The sequence below is a fragment of the Stomoxys calcitrans genome, chromosome 2, assembly GCF_963082655.1.
Source record: "Stomoxys calcitrans chromosome 2, idStoCalc2.1, whole genome shotgun sequence".
Lineage (NCBI taxonomy): Eukaryota > Metazoa > Arthropoda > Insecta > Diptera > Muscidae > Stomoxys > Stomoxys calcitrans.
Genome location: NC_081553.1, coordinates 167,129,728 through 167,150,060, shown reverse-complemented (window position 1 = coordinate 167,150,060; position 20,333 = coordinate 167,129,728). Strand labels below are relative to the sequence as shown.

Genomic DNA, 20,333 nt, shown 5'->3' with positions numbered 1-20,333 from the left:
GAACATTGTCGCTTTTTTCCCATTGTCTAAAGTGGCATATATAACGCAGTATTGTTCTCCTTTGTATATCAAAACTGATGTGTTTTGTTTTGTTTAGGGCAGTATTGAATTAACTAAACGGCTTTACAATTTTATAGTTGTCAAAATTCACTACTTGCATAGGTTTATTTTGCATTGTTCGTTCATTGTTTGCTTCCTGTTGCAAACAAAGCCGTATCCGAATGGCGCATAGTCGTACAAAATCTAATTCTGTGGGCCAAATAACCATCACTTCACTTTTCCATTCCATTCTGTAAAATTCCGTCCGAAGTATTTTTCTCATTTTGATGAGCGTTGGTTAAGACAGAGTGAAAGTTTTCCAATTAATTTTAAAAAATTTACAAAGTTTGGTATTTTTGACAACATAGGGAGCAATGAACAAGAAAACATTTCATCTCTATAAAGAATGACAATGGGTGACTTGGTCATGTCGGAAACCAAGCAACGGTTCTAATTGGTTTTAACTTTGCGAAATACAGACTTATCTTGGTCTTCTTTCGTTTCAAATGTGGACACAATCCTCCCAGCGCTGTCACCTGGGTAGCTATCTTTAACATCCGTTAAAGGTAGTGAGCTAAAATGAGCCACCACTTCACCTGTACAACTATAAAAATATGGGTTGGGTTAGAAAAACGAAGAAGATTGAAAACGAATCCCCCCTATGTTGACAACCCTCGCAATCGTTTTAAGGACCATGATTTGCGTATCTGCACCAGGAATGTTCGAATTCTTTACAAAGAGAGTGCACCCTCTATATATACGCACTGACGGAAGTATAGGAGTAGTACAGGACAGACATTACTCCCATACAGGAGATTCGATCGCTCGGGAAAGGCTCCACAACAACACCGAAATGTGACGCCCTATATTGCAAATGTAAATTTTGCCCATGAACATTCCACTAAGGAACAGGGGCAAACTTCTCACATATCAATGAGAGCTGTCCGATTCAAGTTTAAGCTCAATGATAAGGGGCCTCCTTTTCATAGCCCAATCCGAACGGCGTGCCGCAGTGCGACACCTTTTTGGAGAGTACCTCACAAATGTTGCCAGCATTGGGAGGGGAAAACCACCTTTGAAAAATTTTTTTTGATGGTCTCGGCAGGATTCGAACCCAGGCGTTCAGCGTCATAGGCGGACATGCTAACGTCTGCGCTACGGTGGCCTCTATATTATAGCTGACATCAAACGAGGCATGAATTTGGTTGTGGATTTGTGGTTAGCCGGAGACTCAAATACCATATTTCCCAGATTTCTCCGGTGGATGAAAGGCTAGCCACAATCCACATAAATACCAAATTTTTTCACATCATCTTTATTTGCTCTCATGCTCCTACACACAATGGGCCAAACGCCAAAAATATTGGAAATAAGTTCACAATTTTTTACCTGTTGATCGGAGCCGTAGAAACTATTTTACACATTTGTAGAGGAGGACATGGGCTTTCAGGAAAGTGGCATTGTTGGCCTATACCTTTAATACGGGGTGTCAAAATTACCCACTTTCCATTTCTCCAACCTTCAAGGGGCTTTAAGTTTTGATCTGCCGAATCGATGTGCATGATTTAGGACACTGGAGAAAGAGCTGACGAGATCTAAAAATGCATAATGTAAATACCATGCCCTCGTAGATCATAGATCAATCTCCATGGCAATGTCAGCTATACGAATCTCCAAATAAAACATCTTAAGCTTATAAAATGCGCATATTTTTTTCTTTTTTGGCTGAATTTGGAATGAAAAAAAAACCTATCTACAACTGTTCCGAATATGGTTCAGATCGGTTCAACTTATGGTGTAGGTCCCATACAAACGTACCGCCGATTTATGGTAATTTTTCTCTGGAACCATCTGACCATCGAAATATAGGGCTCAAATAAAGAAATTTGGGAGTATCTGATATCCAAATGTGGAACCATGTATTTGGGGCACCGCCCCTTCCCCATAACACCTCACAAAGAGTACAAATTTACCGACCATGGCAATATGTGACTCAAATGAAAGGTATTTGAGATTAAAAATCGAATTTGATAGCCAATTTTGGGGCTAAGTATTTGGGAGAAGCCTCATTCCATAAACTCTTCTTAAGCAAATGGCAATATGGGTTTTCAATAAATGGTATTTGAAAGTAAAGCACTAGTATCGATCATGGCAAATTGGGAAATCGCAAAATCCACATGGGAATATCGAATTCAAATAAATGACCCTAAGCCCTTCGAGCGAATTCGTAGACCAATAAAGATAACATGGGATTCAGATAAAGGCATTTATTGGGTAAAAGTAATTGCGGATTATTTAAAAGAAAGTAAATGCATTTTTAATAAAACTTAGAATGAACTTTAATCAGATATAAAATTGCCATTTTGTTCGATAACCTTTTGCCATCTTCCTGGCAAATTTAGTATTCCACGCTCATAGAACTTCTGGCCTTTATCTGCAAAAAACTGAACCAAGTGCGATTTTATAGCCTCATCATTGCCGATAGTTTTACCATTTAAGGAGTTCTGCAAAGATCGAAATAAATGGTACTCTGATGGTGCAAGGTCAGGGCTATATGGTGGATGTATCAAAAGTTCCCAGCCAAGCTCACTCAGTTTTTGGCGAGTGACCAAAGATGTCTGCGGTCTAGCGTTGTCCTGGTGGAATATGACACCTTTACGATTGACCAATTCTGGTCGCTTCTCCTTGATGGCTGTATTCAATTTGTCCAATTGTTGACAGTAAACATCCGAATTAATCGTTTGTTGAATCAGTTATGATTCGTTTTAAAAACGGATCGAATTCATTGCGTTTAAGGTGCATATCACAAGCGTTGATTCAGTTTGTTAAATAAATTTCTTTCAATACATGTGGTACCCATATTAAAATTGACGCCAAACAAACAAATGTAAACAAAATTTCGCGCACTTTTTTCTAAAGCAAGCTAAAAGTAACAGCTGATAACTGACAGAAGAAAGAATGCAATTACAGAGTCACAAGCCGTTGAAAAAATTTGTCAACGCCGACTATATTACTACTATATTACCGACTTTTTGGGCAACCCAATATATTGTTGTGCTATTAGGCAAGCGATATGTCTACATATACTATTTTTCGTTACATTGTAGTTTACTAAAAGCTCTTTGTTTGTCGAAAATAAATTTGCAAAGGATAGTTTTGTTCCATATAAAATAAAGGAAGGCGCAGCGGAGCGGGCCCTGTCCAGCTGGTTTTAAATAAAGAAGAAAAAAATATAACTTCTATACAATTGATTTGTTATTTGGTATTTGGAGGTTTTGTTGAGAAAAACAATTTAAAAGTGTAACCCCATCTAATATGCTTTATTAATTTTTTTATAAAAAAAGGTGTGGAAAAATATAATTTCTATATAATGAAGTTTCCATTTAAACAAGTTATTTTCTGATCCCGTCAAGATTCATTATAGGGAAGTTCGACCGGATTTCTTAATAATAAGAAGTAACTATGCCAAATTACATTCATTCTTATTTTGACCAATGTTTACATAAAATTGCGACATAGTACAATGTGCCGTGGTCCCTAATAAATAATATGTATATTTATATAAACTTGTAAATGAAAGATTCATCCCAAGCCGGTTTATCGCATGACTCGTTGGCACCACGTGTTTTATACTATTTTCACATTATAAATTGAGTATAAATATTTCACTAAAGTCCTATTGAAGTTTTAGCGAAATTTTATTTAGATGAAGTTTTCCAGCAGCCCAAGTGAAACGCAGATTCGAATACGCTGTCTTGAATGTTTCCAAACACTGTGTGCGGTTAAAGTATTGGGACATCTGGGATACAACAGATGCTAAAATGTTCAGTTGACTTTTCCTTTCATTCATTGAAGGCAAAAACAGCAGCAACAACAACAACGACCATTGTTAATGGCATGAATTGCCATTGTTTTATTGCTTCGATTAATCTAAACAAATATTTTTATGAACATACGCAATACAAACATACTTACATCTATGTAAATAAATGCCCAGAGTAGAGAGTGTATGTATCAATTAAACACTTAATAAGTGAATCAATTAAAGTGCACACAATACGTACAATGATTGCGCCACAATATCAATAACAATAACAACAACAACATTTGCAATCGCAATACAAATGTTAAATAAATTCACCACAATGTAATTCGTAATTCTAATGGCCACCCTACGTCTCTGTTGCACCCATCTCTGGCTATGTACTTGAATATGTATGGGATGTATGCCTAGGACAGGGTAAGCGACCGTGTTGCTGGCCGCATTTCGAGCTGATAACTTTGCACAGCGATTTCTAAATGAAAATTTCACTTTTTTTACAAAGTTGCACTCAACTTTTTAAAACGGCAGCCGAGGTGCCGACTAAAATATGGGCTTTAAATCGAGCGTTAGGATTCACTTATATTCACTAAGTGGATAGGCCCCATGAACATCATTGAGGATGTCAAATTTGCCGCTTGAAAATTTCATCATATAGGAGAAAACGTAAACAAAGAATGAAAGTTAAACCAGTAAGGAAGGACAAAAGTCGGGCGGTGCCGGATAAGTACAATGTGGGAGCTATTGTATATCCAATTCCTAACCAATTTTGATGGACCTCGGCGAGCAAATATGTTCAAACTGTAATAACTACGGTTGACAAATGACAACATTATTGCAAATTGCCCAAAATCTGACGAACATATATATAGGAGCTATATCTAATTCTGAACCGATGTCGAACAAACTTCTCAGATAATGTGGTAGTCGTCGAGAAAGTTTTGTGCAACATTTTGGCAAGATTGGTCAAACAATGTGCTTGCAGTAGCTTTAGGGGTGAAAATCTGTCGATATACATATATGAAAGCTATATCTAAATCTGGGCCGATTTCTATGAAATTCACCAGTATTATCGAGAGTCATAAGAAAATCCTTCCTGCAACATTTCGAAAGAATCCATTTAAAACTGAGCACTTTCTTCCAATATTTCTCAAAATCGAACGAACATATATATGGGAGCTATACCTAAATCTGAACCGATTTCGAGAAAATAGTATGGCAGTCGTCGAGGAAAGCGTTTTGCAAAATTTTGGCAAGATGGGTCAATAAATGCGCTTGCTGTGACACCAGAAGTTAAAATCGGGCGATATACAGGGTGGCTGATGAAAGCCGCTACCAAAAAAAAATGTAATAACTTTTTTTCTATTTAATAATAATAATTTAATAATTAATTTAATTAATTAATTAATTAATTTAATTAATAATAATTTAATAATTAATTTAATAATTTAATTTAACATGAATAAAAGAAAAATGTATTCCATACACCGAAAAAAAAATGTAGCAATATTCATCATTGTAGCAATATTCATCAGCCACCCTGTATATATGAGAGCTACATCTTAATCTGAACCGATTTCCATGAAATTCACCAGTAATGCAGAGAGTCAAAAGAAAATCCTACCTGCCAAATTTTGAGAGAATCGGACGAATATATATATGGGAGCTATATCAATCTGAACTGATTTTCAGCAAACTTCTCACATACTGTGACAGTCGTCGAGGGAAGCGTTGAACGATGTTTTGGGAAGATTGGTCAATAAATGCGCTTGCAGTGGCTCTAGGAGTGAAAATCGAAATCCAAACCGATTTCCATGAAATTCACCAGTAAAGTCAAGAGTCATAAAAAAATTCTTTCTGCCAAATTTCGAGAGAATCGGTTAACAAATGACCATTTTATTGCATTATTACTGAAAATCGGACTAACATATATATATGAGAGCTATATCTAAATCTGAACGGATTGTTTCCAATTTCAATAGGCTTCGTCTCTAGGCAAAAAACATGCCTGTACCAAATTTGAAGACGATCGAATGAAAATTGCGACCTGGACTTTGTAAACAAACTAACATGGACAGACAGACGGACATAACTAAATCGAATCAGAAGGTGATTCTGTGTCGATCGGTATACTTATCAATTGGTCCATCTTTCTTCCTTTTCGGTGTTACAAACAAATTCACTAAGTTATAATACCCTGTACCACAGTAGTGATGTAGGGTATAAAGAGAACATGTTGACATCCGTAATGCGAAGTACTGCCTAAAATTAAAAAGATGTATGTCGGCTGATCACTTGGCTTAACCTTATTCAGTGAATCCTGATCAAGCGTCAACAATTTGAAAAGCCAAATTATGTTCTTATATTCGCTGTATGAGATCGAGAAATTTTTGGGTGAAATCTAATACTCTGAAAATGTTTTCACATTCCAAAGGTACATATTTCACAAAATAGAGCAGATTTCGAACCTATCTTCCCGACTAGTTTAGTTCTGTTGTACGCAGCGAAAATTTGTCTGTGATAGAAATGGAAATAATGGGAAACTGATGATCAATTATAAGGCAGACACTGGAGCTTCATGCTCATTGATTGGGCTTGACATCTACAAAAAACTTTATGTTGTTCAAGTTATAAAAAATTAAAAGCGTATGGAGAAGCTACGAGGGTTGCCTTTTAGATTTCGCGATTGGACAACCCTTGTGTTGCAATCTGCCAACTGACAGTTCTATCGTAAAGCTTGACATTTTTGAGGTTATACGTACTCAGAACGTTTTGACATACGAGCGCTATTTGTGTTGTTTACAGTAACTTAAAAGAAAAATGGAATTAAATCGTGAACTTTTTTTGTTTGTTTCTCTTTCGAGACGTGATGGATGATTGGAGATGCAAATGGAAAAGGAAAGCCAAAGATAGCAACACACGCCAACCACTATGGGTCGCCTTTCGTCTTTGGTTAGAAGACTTTTCAACCATATTAGGTGTGATGGCTTCAAGGGCCGTGCGTTGGTATGTTGTATTTGAATCGTATTAATAGCGAAAATGCATCTATGATGATCGTGAACATTTTCGTTCTTTTTTTTCACAATTTTCGACGTGGATTAACTCAACAACAGTGCATCGATCAACTTAATTAAATTTTTGGCGATGAAGGACCAGTGTTTATCGATGGTATGGTGAATTCAACCGAGGCCGTAGTTCACTCCAAGACGAATTTTGTGAAGGTCGTCCAGAATCAGTTGTTGTTGCAAAAACCATTGATGCTGTGCGCCAACTAATATTGCAAGATCGTCATGTGACCTATCGTGAGATTGAGGCAACCTTAGGCATTAGTGGGACCAGCATACATTCAATATTGTATGAAAATTTGACTGACAAAAAATTTGGTCGCGTTGGATATAAAACAATTTGTCAATCGCTCAAAAAAATTTTAGTGTCGAAAGAAATGCTCCAAAAATTCGAAACAACTGCATTTTTGAGCACTCAAAACATCAATTTGATGAGTCATGTGCCGTATAGTCCTGACTTGGCACTGAATGACTTCTTTTTATTCCCGCACGTAAAAAATAATATTAGAGGTCAACGTTTCTCGATACCTGAAGAAGCGGTTGATGCGTTCAGAAATGCATGTTTTGAAGTTACCTCAATCAAAGTGACAAAAGTGCTTCGGCAATTGGTTCAAACGCATGCAAGAGCGTATAGATCTTAACTGGGAGTATTTTGAAATACAATAAAGCGATTTTCGATGATAAATATTTGTTTTTGTATTCACAAATCCCGAAATATAAAACGCAACACTCGTATTTTCTCTCCAAAAAAGAAATGCTTAACGTTGAAGTTAAGGTTGGCGATCGAAGCCGGAGTTTATCACTTTATGTCGTTAAATTGAATAACGTTATCAGCTTTGTGGATACGAATGGTTTAAAGAATTTGATATTGAGATAAAATATCCATACCACAACGAAGTGATCGAAAACTGTTTGCGAGTGTCGAATGAACCGCTTTCAGATTTGGAATGTAAACTAAATGACGTGGTAAATATTTTAATGGTGTGTTTTCTGAAGGACTTGGGCACTGATCAACTTTACAAGCAGATATTATTGTGAAATCAGATTCAGTTCTGAAAGTTGCAGAAAAATTTCGAAGAGCCTAACATAACTCACTGTCCCAAATTTCGGGGAAATCGGACAATAAATGCGCCTCTTATGGCCCCAAAACCTTAAATCGAAAAATCGGTCTATATGGGAGCTATATCCAAATCTGGATCGATCTGGGCCAAATTGCAGAAATATGTCGAGGGGCCTAACTTAACTCACTGTCCCAAATTTCGCGACATCGGACAATAAATACGCGTTTTATGGGCTCAAACCCTTAAATCGGCGGATCGGTCTATACGGCAGCTATATCCAAATCTGGACCGATCTCTACCATATTGCAGAAGTATGTCGAGCGGCTTAACTTAATTCACTGTCCCAAATTTCGGCGAAATCGGACAATAAATGCGCCTTTTTGGGCCAAAAACCTTATATCGAGAGATCGGTCTATATGGCAGCTATATCCAAATCTGGATCGATTTGGGCCAAATTGCAAAAAGATGTCGAGGGGCCTAACTTAACTCATTGTCCCAAATTTCACTGTCCCAAATTTCAGCAAAATCGAATAGAAAGTGTGGCTTTTATGAGCCTAAGACCCCAAATCAGCGGATTAGTCTATATGGGGGCTGTATCAAGATATAGTCCGATACGGCCCATCTTCGAACTTAACCTGCTTATGGCAAAAAAAAAAAAAAAACAAGCTAAGTTCTCTTCTTAGGCAAAAAAGGATATAAAGGGTGATTTTTTTGAGGTTAGGATTTTCATGCATTAGTATTTGACAGATCACGTGGGATTTCAGACATGGTGTCAAAGAGAAAGATGCTCAGTATGCTTTGACATTTCATCATGAATAGACTTACTAACGAGCAACGCTTGCAAATCATTGAATTTTATTACCAAAATCAGTGTTCGGTTCGAAATGTGTTCAAATTTTGACAAATTTTGTTCAGCGATGAGGCTCATTTCTGGTTGAATGGCTACGTAAATAAGCAAAATTGCCGCATTTGGAGTGAAGAGCAACCAGAAGCCGTTCAAGAACTGCCCATGCATCCCGAAAAATGCACTGTTTGGTGTGGTTTGTACGCTGGTGGAATCATTGGACCGTATTTTTTCAAAGATGCTGTTGGACGCAACGTTACGGTGAATGAACACATTTCGAACCGAACACTGATTTTGTTAATAAAATTCAATGATTTGCAAGCGTTGCTCGTTAGTAAGTCTATTCATGATGAAATGTCGAAGCATACTGAGCACCTTTCTCTTTGACACCATGTCTGAAATCCCACGTGATCTGTCAAATACTAATGCATGAAAATCCTAACCTCAAAAAAATCACCCTTTATATCAAAACATGGACCGATATGGCCCATTTACTATCCCAACCGACCTACACTAATAAGAAGTATTTGTGCAAAATTTCAAGCGGCTAGCTTTACTTCTTCGAAAGTTAGCGTGCTTTCGACAGACAGACGGATGGACGGGCAGGCGGACGGACATGGCTAGATCGACATAAAATGTCACGACGATCAATAATATATATACTTTATGGGGTCTCAGTCGAATATTTCGAGTAGTTACAAACAGAATGACGAAATTAGTATACGCCCCATCCTATGGTGGAGGGTATAAAAAGAATCTATGCAAAGTTCCAGCTCAATATCTCAATTTTTAAAGACTGTAGCGTGATTTCAACAGACAGGCGGACGGAAATGGCTAGATCGTCTTAGATTTTTACGCTGATCAATACTTTATAGGGTCGGAAATGGATATTTCGATGTGTTGCAAACGGAATGACAAAATGAATACACCCCATCCTCCGGTGGTGGGTATAATAAAACACAGCTATTGTAAATTAAGGTAGTCAGATTGTCATTAGGTTTGCAGCTATGCTGCCATCACCCCACCATACTAACTAAGTTAGTGCGTGCAACGGAGCTTATTAGTCTTTGTCCGTTCTATGTGATGCAAGTATTGCGGCTAACATTCAGCTGTCATAAACTTACCAAAGCAGTTCATACATAATTTTGTTTACCACAGCACCACCAATAAAAATAAAAAAAGCCATAAACCTAAAGCAAATTAAGGACTCTCGTAGTTGGGTTGCCGGACACTTGTCAGCCACAATAATAAGTGTTCTCATGTAGAGAAAGATATGTGAATAAAAATATAAACAATAAGTATAAAACAAAGTAATTTGCATTTCGTGTTTGTCTAAACAAGTATTTCTAAAATGACGCAGTGATGTCGGGAGGGTAGATCACTTACTTCTTGGAAGCGGAGATAAATTGTGAATTAAACACGAACGCTGATGACATTTGTGTCATTTTTTCCTCAATTGGTGTTTTGCCTTTACACTGTAAAAACACTTGCAAATGCAAAAGCAAAATTCTTTTTAAAATTGTGTGCATTGCTTTTTTATGATTGTAAAACGTCATAACTGTGTTATTAATTTAAGTTTTATTTTAGACATGATTATGACATTATGGGTGCGTTTTATTTTTGCAAATAAAGAAAAGGATTTGTAATTTGTTTACACCCGCACTACAAGAATTTAAAATTCTTATAATTAAAGTATGGGTAATTTCTCCAACCAAAACATAAAGGAATCAGGTATTTGACTTATAATCGTCATGCTGGCGATAAAAACGTCAAAAATGCACTTTACAGGGCGCACCTTCGATTTCGCTGAAATTTAGTTGACCTCAGGAACACGAATCAGAAGTCCGTTTTTGGGGCAAAGGACCTTGGGCCCACCGAGGGTTCAAAAAACACCACTTGGAGGTGAGTGGACCAACCTAGGCAACATGGGTATCAAGGGAAAAAGTTACGAGGCTTTCCTATTATATTTCAGGACTAGCTGGACCGGGCCCGCTCCGCAGCGTCTTCTTTTACTTTATATGGAACAAAATTTTAAAGAGCTTTTAGTGAAATACCATGCTACGAAAATAGTATATCGTTCGACAAACATTTTAACAATATAACAATATATCTGAATCCCATATGATTTTTATTGGTCTATTTATTGGAATTTAGGTTTGGATGTAATTTGTACTCCATTCTTAAAATACTTTATTTCAGCCCGATATTCTCATGATGTCTGCTTTAGGGGTGTTTTCGGGGGTGAGGTGGTCCGCCCAGACACTTGACCCTAAACAAATATCAACATCGTGCTCTTCTCTCAAATACCATTTATTTAAACCCCATATTGCCATTGGTTTTGAGGGGAGTTTACAGGATGAGGCGTCCCCCAAACATATGGTCCCAAAATTGGTTATCAAATTCGTTTTCTAATCTCAAATACCTTTCATTTGAGCCACATATTGGTATGGTCGAAAAATGTTTACCCTTTGGGGGGTGTTTTGGGGAAGGGGTGATGCCCTACATGGACATGGTCCTACATTTGGATATCAAATTCGAATTCTACTCCCAAATTCCTTTATTTGAGCCCCATATTGCGATGGTCAGTAAAATAATTGCTGTTTGTGGGGTATTTTGGGAAGGGGGTAGACCTCCAGAAAATTGATACCGAAAGTGGGTATCAATTCTTGCTCTACCCCCCAATTCCTTTCATTTAAGCCCCACATTGACATGGTCGGTAAATATGCCCGATTTTAGCCCTGAAAATATATCAGCAACGTGCTCTATTCTCATATATTTCAACCCCATGTTGCCATTGGCCTCAAAATTGGATATCAAATTCGTTTTCTAATCTCAAATACCATTCACTTAAACCCCTTATGGAAAAAAACAGCTAATATGTCCGATTTGGGGTATGGGCCCTAAAAACTATGAGTATCGAGCTCCACTCCCTTAAAGACCCAAATTGTCTTGGTGAGCAAATACGTCCTACTTGGGGGTTGTTATGGTGGTGGCACGTCACCTAGATAGTTGGTCTTGTCAGATTCATGGTCTACTCCCAAATACATTTCATTTGAGCTCCATTTTTCCATAGTCGGCAAAAATTACGGGTTTGGTGGGTGTTTTGGAGAATGGGACGACCACTCAGTGGCTTGGCCTTAAAAATATATATCATATTCGTATTCTACTCTAAAATTCCTCTTATTTGAGTCTCATATTGAAATGGTCAGCAAATACTTCCTATTTGGATGGTGTTATAGGTGTGGGGTGGCCTCATAGACACTTTTCCCGAAGATTGATATCAGATTCGTGCTTTACTTCCCATATTGCTATGGTAGTACATTTGTCTTCTTTAGGGGATGTTCTCGGGGCGGCCCTCAAACACTTGGTCCCACATCTGGATATCAGATTTGTATTCTACACTCAAATAACTTTTATTTAATCCCCATTTTGCCATGGTCAGTAAATAAGTCCTGTTTGGGGGTGTTTTGGGGAAGGAGTGGACCCCCCGAAACTTTGTCCCAAATTTGGATATCAGATTCATATTCTACTCGCAAATACCTTTCATTTGAGTCCCATATTGCCATGGTCGGTAAATATGTCCGATTTAGGGGTGTTTTTGGGGGTTGGGATGGTCCGACAATTCGATATCAGATACGTTTTCTAGTCTTAAATAACTTTCATTTGAGTCCCATCTATATATTTAGTAGGTTTTGGGGTGGGACGCCCCACCCCTTGGGACCCCATCCGAAGTTTGGATACCAAATCAAAAAATGTAGTACCCTATTTTCACGGTATCATTATGCACCATCAGTGAAAATTACAAGAAAATCGGATCATCGGTTTCTTCATCGGAGTCTATAAGGAACACGCAAACAAACAAACACAAATTGATTTTTATATAAAAGAAGATTAGAGGACACAAAAACAAATATTAATCATCCCAAATCGATTTATTGTTTTTCCAAATATCAAAATATTCCCTATTAAGATCTATACACTTTTGCATACGATTGAACCAATTGTCGAAGCACATTTGCCACTCTGATTGAGGTATCACCCCAATATGCATTCTGAACGCATCAACCGCTTCTTCAGGTGTCGAAAAAACGTTGATTTCTCATTTTGTTTTTTACGTACGGGAATAAAAAGACGTCATTCGGGTCCAAGTCAGGTCCATACGGTGGATGACTCATCAAATCGATGGTCAAAAACTTACAATGAGTTCAGCAAGACGCTAACGAAGGAGTTAATCGATTAATATATCGATCTAGATATCCAGAGAGTCGAAAGAGTGTTTCGCACAAATACTTTTTATTAGAGCAAGTCAGTTTGTATTGTAAATGGGCCAAATTGATCCGTTGTTTGTCTAGCCGGTGCAAAACCGGATATAGATCACATACAAGCCGATCCCCGATTTGCCTTCTCGAACACCTGGGTGGCGCAATTTTAATCCTATGTAGCAATTTTTCTATTTTCGTCTAAATTTCTGGAAAAAAATCAGTAAAAGCGATCTATTCAGGCCGGTCAAACTAAATGCATCTGTGATCGTCATAACCCTCTTTCTCTTTAAGAACAAGCATTATCAATTTTGCTGCAATGTAAAACATTTTTATACCCTCCACCATAGGATGGGGGTATACTAATTTCGTCATTCTCTTTGTAACTCCTCGAAATATTCGTCTAAGACCACATAAAGTAAATATATATATTCTTGATCATGACATTTTAAGCCGAACTAGCCATGTCCGTCCGTCCGCCTGTCTGTCGAAAGCTCGCTAACTTTCGAAAGAGTAAAGCTAGCCGCTTGAAATTTGCACAAATACTTTTTATAAGTGTAGGTCGGTTGGGATTGTAAATGGCTATATCGGTCCACGTTTTGATATAGCTGCCATATAAACCGATTTGGGGTCTTGACTTCTTGAGCCTCTAGAGGACGCAATTATTATCCGATTTGCCTGAAATTTTGCATGAGGTGGTTTGTTATGACTTTCAACAACTGGCCAGATCGTGAGAAGACGAGGCTATTACTGAAAGGAAGTAAGAAGGAGGCCAATATAGCTATTGGTATCATAATGGAACTCATAGAACTATGAGCTCACTTAATTAAAATCGGTACGGCAAGTGATTGCATATGAAGGGCATGCGGGGAAGATGATGAGACGTTTGAGCATTTTTTGTCATTGCCCGGCTTTCGCGTCTAATAGATACCATCACTTAGGTGGGGACACAACACCAGACATGAACCAACTTAGGGGCGTGGTATGGAAAGGTTACGTTTAAGTGGCAGTCTGCCATCAGACTCACTTAGACGTTTTCGTCCACTGTGATACCACAGGAACAGAAGAAGGAAGATGCCTTCTAGTTCCTACCGTTGAACCATCCAGATCGGTTTAAAAAGCCTAATAACTTGTGAATGTTCACATCCGCTAAATCAGACAGGTTCTCAGAAAGAAATGAGAACCTAAAGTAGAACTCCTTCTGACTGCTAGTGCGGGACACACACACAGAAGGTGTTCTATAGTCTCTTCTTCTTCGATGTCGTTACAGCTTCTGCAAAAGTCGTTGCTGGCAACCTTCAGTCTGTCAGCATATTTTCCGATTAGACAGTGACCTGTCATGACGGACACTTTGACTGAGACGTCTGTTTGTGTCTCTTTGTGACCATCTATCATTCGTTGTCCTTCGGGCCTGGTCCTGAAAACTTAGCCTACACGTCGCTAGAGGCATACCCACAGATTCCAGTATCCCTGGAATGTGTAGGGTAGTTCTTAGTCTTGCAGGCTCGTCCGCTTTACATTTTCCTGGGAAATCTCTGTGGCCCGGCACCCACAACAGGTGAATTTTGAACTGTTCAGCCATCTCGTTGAGAGATCTGCTACAGTCAAGGACGTTTTTTGTGTTTAGAAATACGTTCTCCAGGGATTTAAGGGCTGCCTGGCTGTCTGAGAAGATATTTCTGCCAATCGTCGTAATGACATTATATCTTAGCCATTCCAACACTTGCTTAATTGCAAGGATCTCCGCTTGATATATACTGTAGTGGTCGGGTAACTTTTTCGATATAACCAGTTCTACATCTTTAGAGAACACCCCAAAGGCCACCTGGTGGTTTAGTTTGGAACCATCTGTCTATGTAACTTCCGTTACCAGGGATATCGTAGTTCCAATCGGTTCTATCAGGAATAGTTGTATCGTACTTTTTATCAAAAAGCGGCTCAGGTAGGGTGCCTGGAACATCGGTTATTGTATCAAGGATAACACAGTGTCCGTGGAATGGAAAACAATTTGGGATTTTGTAAGTAGCACGGAATACCTGACTTAAAAAGTTCTTTTTCGAGGTTGCCTTTTCAGTATTTATAGCGCACAACAATCCGATTACTGGCTTAGGTGAATGTCCATGGTGGCATGGGGCGAATTAATGTCCGCACACTTTTTTCAACCTAACCTAACCTAAAATCATAAAAATTTTTGGTAAGTATGTATACTTTTTATATTACGAGATGGTATATGCTCATAAAGGTTTAACCTTTTACAAGCCCTAAAATTCGAGGCGTTTTGGAAAAAACTAACACCAGCCATAAACAAAATTCCCCAAAACAAAAGGAGAGCGAAAATTATTTAATATCTTTAAACCAATTTAATTAATTTAATAATAAATTAATTCTTCAGTGTCAGATTTGTGGATCCTTTCCTCTATATTGTCATTGAAGACAAACTTGCAGAATATTTTGGAATATTGTAGTTTCGCGACTACTATATGAAAATGTCATCAATGATTTGTATGGGCTGTAGGCTATATGTCTTCAACAATTGACATGGTCATGTACCTTCTTCTTTAAGATGTCTTGACGACGCGGCCTGGTGGGTTGGATAATGTTCTTGTGTACCAATACAATAAGATGCAATAGCATGTGTGTTTTTTCCCATTACTGTGTTACAGTAAAATCAAGCGAAGATGATAACCTCCTTTGAAGAATATGATTGACGGGTTATTCATAACTGTTTCACCAAAAGCCAAAAATTTATTTTTATTGTACAACACTTTTAATGGATAAATTTCTAAGTGCTATTTGTTTTTAGTGTCATTTAATGAACATATGCGTGATATTTACCACAAATAATTGCGCCTATTTTTCTAAACTTTCCATTTAATGTGGAGTTGGTTTCAGGTTTCTGCATTAAATTCTGTCAATTGCATTTAATGCGATTTCCCAAACAAATGCATTTGCGATATCAGCGAGCATAAAAACGCCACTAAATGCCACAAATGCAATTCCGAAAAGCACTAAATGCCTAAAGAATACAAATTGTAGTGCTGTGCTTGTGACAAGGGAACGCAAACTGACTGATGATACATTTACCCCAAAAGCGTGGTTCTTCAACACTTTCTCCACCAACACCAACAACATTGAACGAGCAAGCACTGATTTTCAATTCATTCGATATGGAAAATTGAATTACATCGTCCATCAACGGCGCTTACAGTTTAAAGTTGTAACACTTCTTGTGACAGACACATCGCCAAGTTTACTATATCAAAAAAAGTATCCGGGGTGCTGTAGTGTATACGAAGGAGGGATGCTGTTGCAACTGGAAATCGCTTCGAATATTTACATTTAAATCCCTACTTCAATCATTAATTCATTCCAATACGGCAGAAACCATGCATCACAGTCAGCGATGAAATTTGTTTTTACCCAAAGGAGATTAAGTAAAAACTTTCTCAAAAACTAATTTGAATATTGAAAGGGAGTGATCGTTTGTATGTACATGGTGGGTATCCTTATATTAGGTTGGATCGTAATATGGTGCATGTTTAAAATCATAAAGTATAGAGGTTTTGCGAAGATTAGCAACGATAATGATACACGCCTCGTTTTAACCAATGATTAATTTGGTAAAAACCATATTAAAGTGTCAAAGAAAATGTTTATATCTCAAGGAGACTATTAATTTAGAAAATAACCTAGAATTTAGATGATATATAACGGTAAAGTATGACTACTTCGTTTTTATAAATTACTAGCTGAATCGGGTCCGCTCTGCCGTGTCTGCTTTTAGTTTATATGGAACAAAATTTTCCTTGGAATATTTATTTTCGACAATCAAAGAGCTTTTAGCGAAATACCATACTACAAAATAGTATGTCGCTTGACTAACAGTTTAACAATATAAGTGCCTTTATCTGAATACCATATGATCTTCATTGGTCCACGAATTTAAGTTTGGATGTAATGTGTACTCCATTCTAAAAATAATTCATTTCAGCCCGATATTCTCATGATATCTGATTTAGGGGTGTTTTCGGGGGAGAGGTGGTCCCCCAGACACTTGGCCATGAAAAATATCAGCGTGCTCTTCTTTCAAATACTATTTATCTAAGCCCCATATTGCCATTGGTTTGGGGGAGTTTACACAATGAGGGGTCCCCCAAACACATGGTTATCAAATTCGTTTTCTAATCTCAAATACCTTTCATTTGACCCACATATTGGCATGGTCGAAATATTTTTACCCTTTGTGGGGTGTTTTGGGGAAGGGTGATGCCCTAAAAACATGGTCCTGGATATAAAATTCGTATTCTACTCCCAAATACCTTTATTTGAGCCCCATATTACGATGGTCAGTAAAAAATTGCTGTTTGTGGGGTATTTTGGGAAAGGGGAAAACCCCCAGATAATAGGTCCCGAAAGTGGGTATCAATTCTTGCTCTACCCCCCAATACCTTTCATTTAAGTCCCACATTGTCATGGTCGGTAAATATGCCCGATTTAGGGGTGTTTTGGGGATTGGGGTGATCCCCCAAACACAAAACCCTGAAAATATATCAGCAACGTGCTCTATTCTCATATATCTATATATCATCTATATGAACCCCATATTACCATTGGCCTCAAAATTGGATATAAAATTCGTTTTATAATCTCATTTAAACTCCTTATTGCAAAAGCCAGCAAATATGTTCGGTTTGGGGTATTGGCCCTAAAAACTATAAATATTTAGTTCCACTCTCTTTAAGACCTAAATTGTCTTGGTGAGTAAATACGTCTTATTTGGGGGTTGCTATGGTGGTGGGACGTCCCCTAGACAGTTGGTCCCTAATGTTGATATCAGATACGTGGTCCTCTCCCAAATACCTTTAATTTGAGCCCCATATTTCCATATTCGGCAAACATGACCGACGTGGTAGGTGTTTTGGGGGATGGGCGGTCACTTAGTGAGTTGGCCTAGAAAATATATATCGGATTCGTGTTATTCTCTAAAAACCCTCTTATTTGAGCCTCATATTGCAATAGTCAGCAAATACTTCCTATTTGGGTGGTGTTGTGGGGGTGGGTTGGCCCCATAGACACTTTTCCCGAATATTGATATCAAATTCGTGCTTTACTCCCAAAGACCTTTCATTTGAGCCCCATATTGCTATGGTCATAAATTTGTCCCCTTTGGGGGGAGACGGCCCCCAAGAAACGTGGTCCCATATTTGGATATAAGATTCGTATTCTACTCGCAAATACCTTTTATTTGAGTCCCATATTGCCATGGTCGGCAAATATGTCCGATTTAGGGGTGCTTTCGGGGTTGGAGTGGTCCCCCTAGCACTTGGTCCGAAAATTTGATATCAGATACGTTTTCTTATCCTAAAAACGTTTCATTTGAGTCACATATTGTCGTGATTGATCTAAATATATGTTTGGTAGGTTTAAGGGTGGGGCGGCCTCCCTAGGTACCCCATCCGAAATTTGGATACCAAATTTTTATTTTTAGGGTACTATATGAAAGCGCACAAAATTTCGCCTAAATCGCACCACCCATCTCCGAAATCTGGCGTTTCTGCGAAAATTTCAAGAAAATCGGTTCAGCCGTTTCTGAGTCTATGAGGAACACACAAACATACAAACAAACACAAATTGATTTTTATACATATATAAGACTAGCTGAACCGGGTCCGCTCCGCTGTGTCTTCTTTTACTATATAAAGAACACTCTAAATGTTTTTCTTCTTCCGTCGCTGTAAGTACTGAAAATTAAGTAGTAGTCAGCCTTGAAATAAACAATTCTCATTACTGGCTGGCTTCCCTATATATTGCACCAGAGATGGCCTGTCAGAAACAGTGACGTATATGACATACATTTCCGACGTATATTACATACGTCGAAAACGTCGTAAACCTAGCCAAAAAACTAGGTTTCTGACAGAAAAAAAAATTCGAACGAAAATTTGTCGAATTTTTGATCTGATTAACTAAAAATTTTGGCATAAGTACTAACACTCCATGTACCGTTTCACTTGACACTTCCTCAGATGTCATGCATTTTTAACATATGTCGTTTACAACAGCTTTCAAAAAGCAAATTAAAACGGGAGAAGCAAATAATTTTGCAAAAGGATACAAAATAATTGCAATTTCTAAATATAATTGATGAAAACTAATAATTTATTGATTTTGTGCTTCACAAAAAAATCCTTAAACGTTACTTTATAAATTGACTTGAAATTTGCGTATATTTCCAATTTATTGTGTGAAAAATGTAAATGCAAAAATTAAAAAAAAAAAACTTAATATTTCTTTTATTGCGAAATTTTTTTACATATAAACTCTTCTATATACAACAAATAAGTGACAATAATATTTGTTAAAAATCAAACTTTTACACTGAGTTATTAAGGTTTATGACGTTTGCGACTTTTTCTACGTTTTATACAAGTATACGACGTTTTCGACTTTTACAACTTTTTGACAGTCGGAAACCTAAAAAATCGTCTTACGGACCATCTCTGTATGGCACACGATTCAGAGATGCCGCCTTCAGACCTTAAGTCGCTGGTTGAAGCCGCTTCTGTAGGGAAGAAAAGCCTCATTTTAGGATGTGATGCTAATGTACATCACCAGATGTGGGGAAGTTCGGATGTCAACGAAAGGGGTGAGCTGCTTATTGAATATATTATAAGTTGCAATCTGGCGATTTGTAATAAAGGGGATAAACCGAGCTTTATTACCAGGAACAGGAAGTAGGTACTAGATATTACCTTTGTATTGGAAGATATAGGTGAAAAATATGCGACTGGGAAGTGTTGGATGACCACAGCTCCTATGATCATTGTTATATTAGTTTCAGCCTTGGGGAAAATCCCTCGGCTAAACAGAAGAAAGGCGGATTGGGATAAATTTCGTCACAAATTCTGCGCGTTTCTCCCTTCTAGACTAGAAAAGGAAGTGGAAACTACGGAGAATATAGACATAGTGGTCAAACGGATCACGAAGGCCCTGAATGACTCCCTTGTGTTAGCATGCCCTAGTGCCAAGACAAGGGCCAAACAGCGACCGCCATGGTGGAGGATATATCTCAGACCTCTAGGCTAAGAAAGATTCAGTCCTCGAGACCTATAGCAAATTGCAAATTTTGCCTATGAACATTCCACAAAGGAACAGGGGCAAACTTCTCACATATCAATGAGTACAGTCCGATTCAAGTTTAAGGTCAATGATAACGGGCCTCCTTTTTATAGCCGAGTCCAAACG

General features: G+C 37.9%; 1 protein-coding gene across 2 annotated transcripts in view; it reads right to left on the bottom strand.

Annotated features, from left to right (window-relative positions):
• The window catches only part of LOC106081309 (probable multidrug resistance-associated protein lethal(2)03659), an 88,926-nt gene that overhangs the window by 54,145 nt on the left and 14,448 nt on the right, over window positions 1-20,333 (bottom strand). The window lies entirely within an intron of this gene.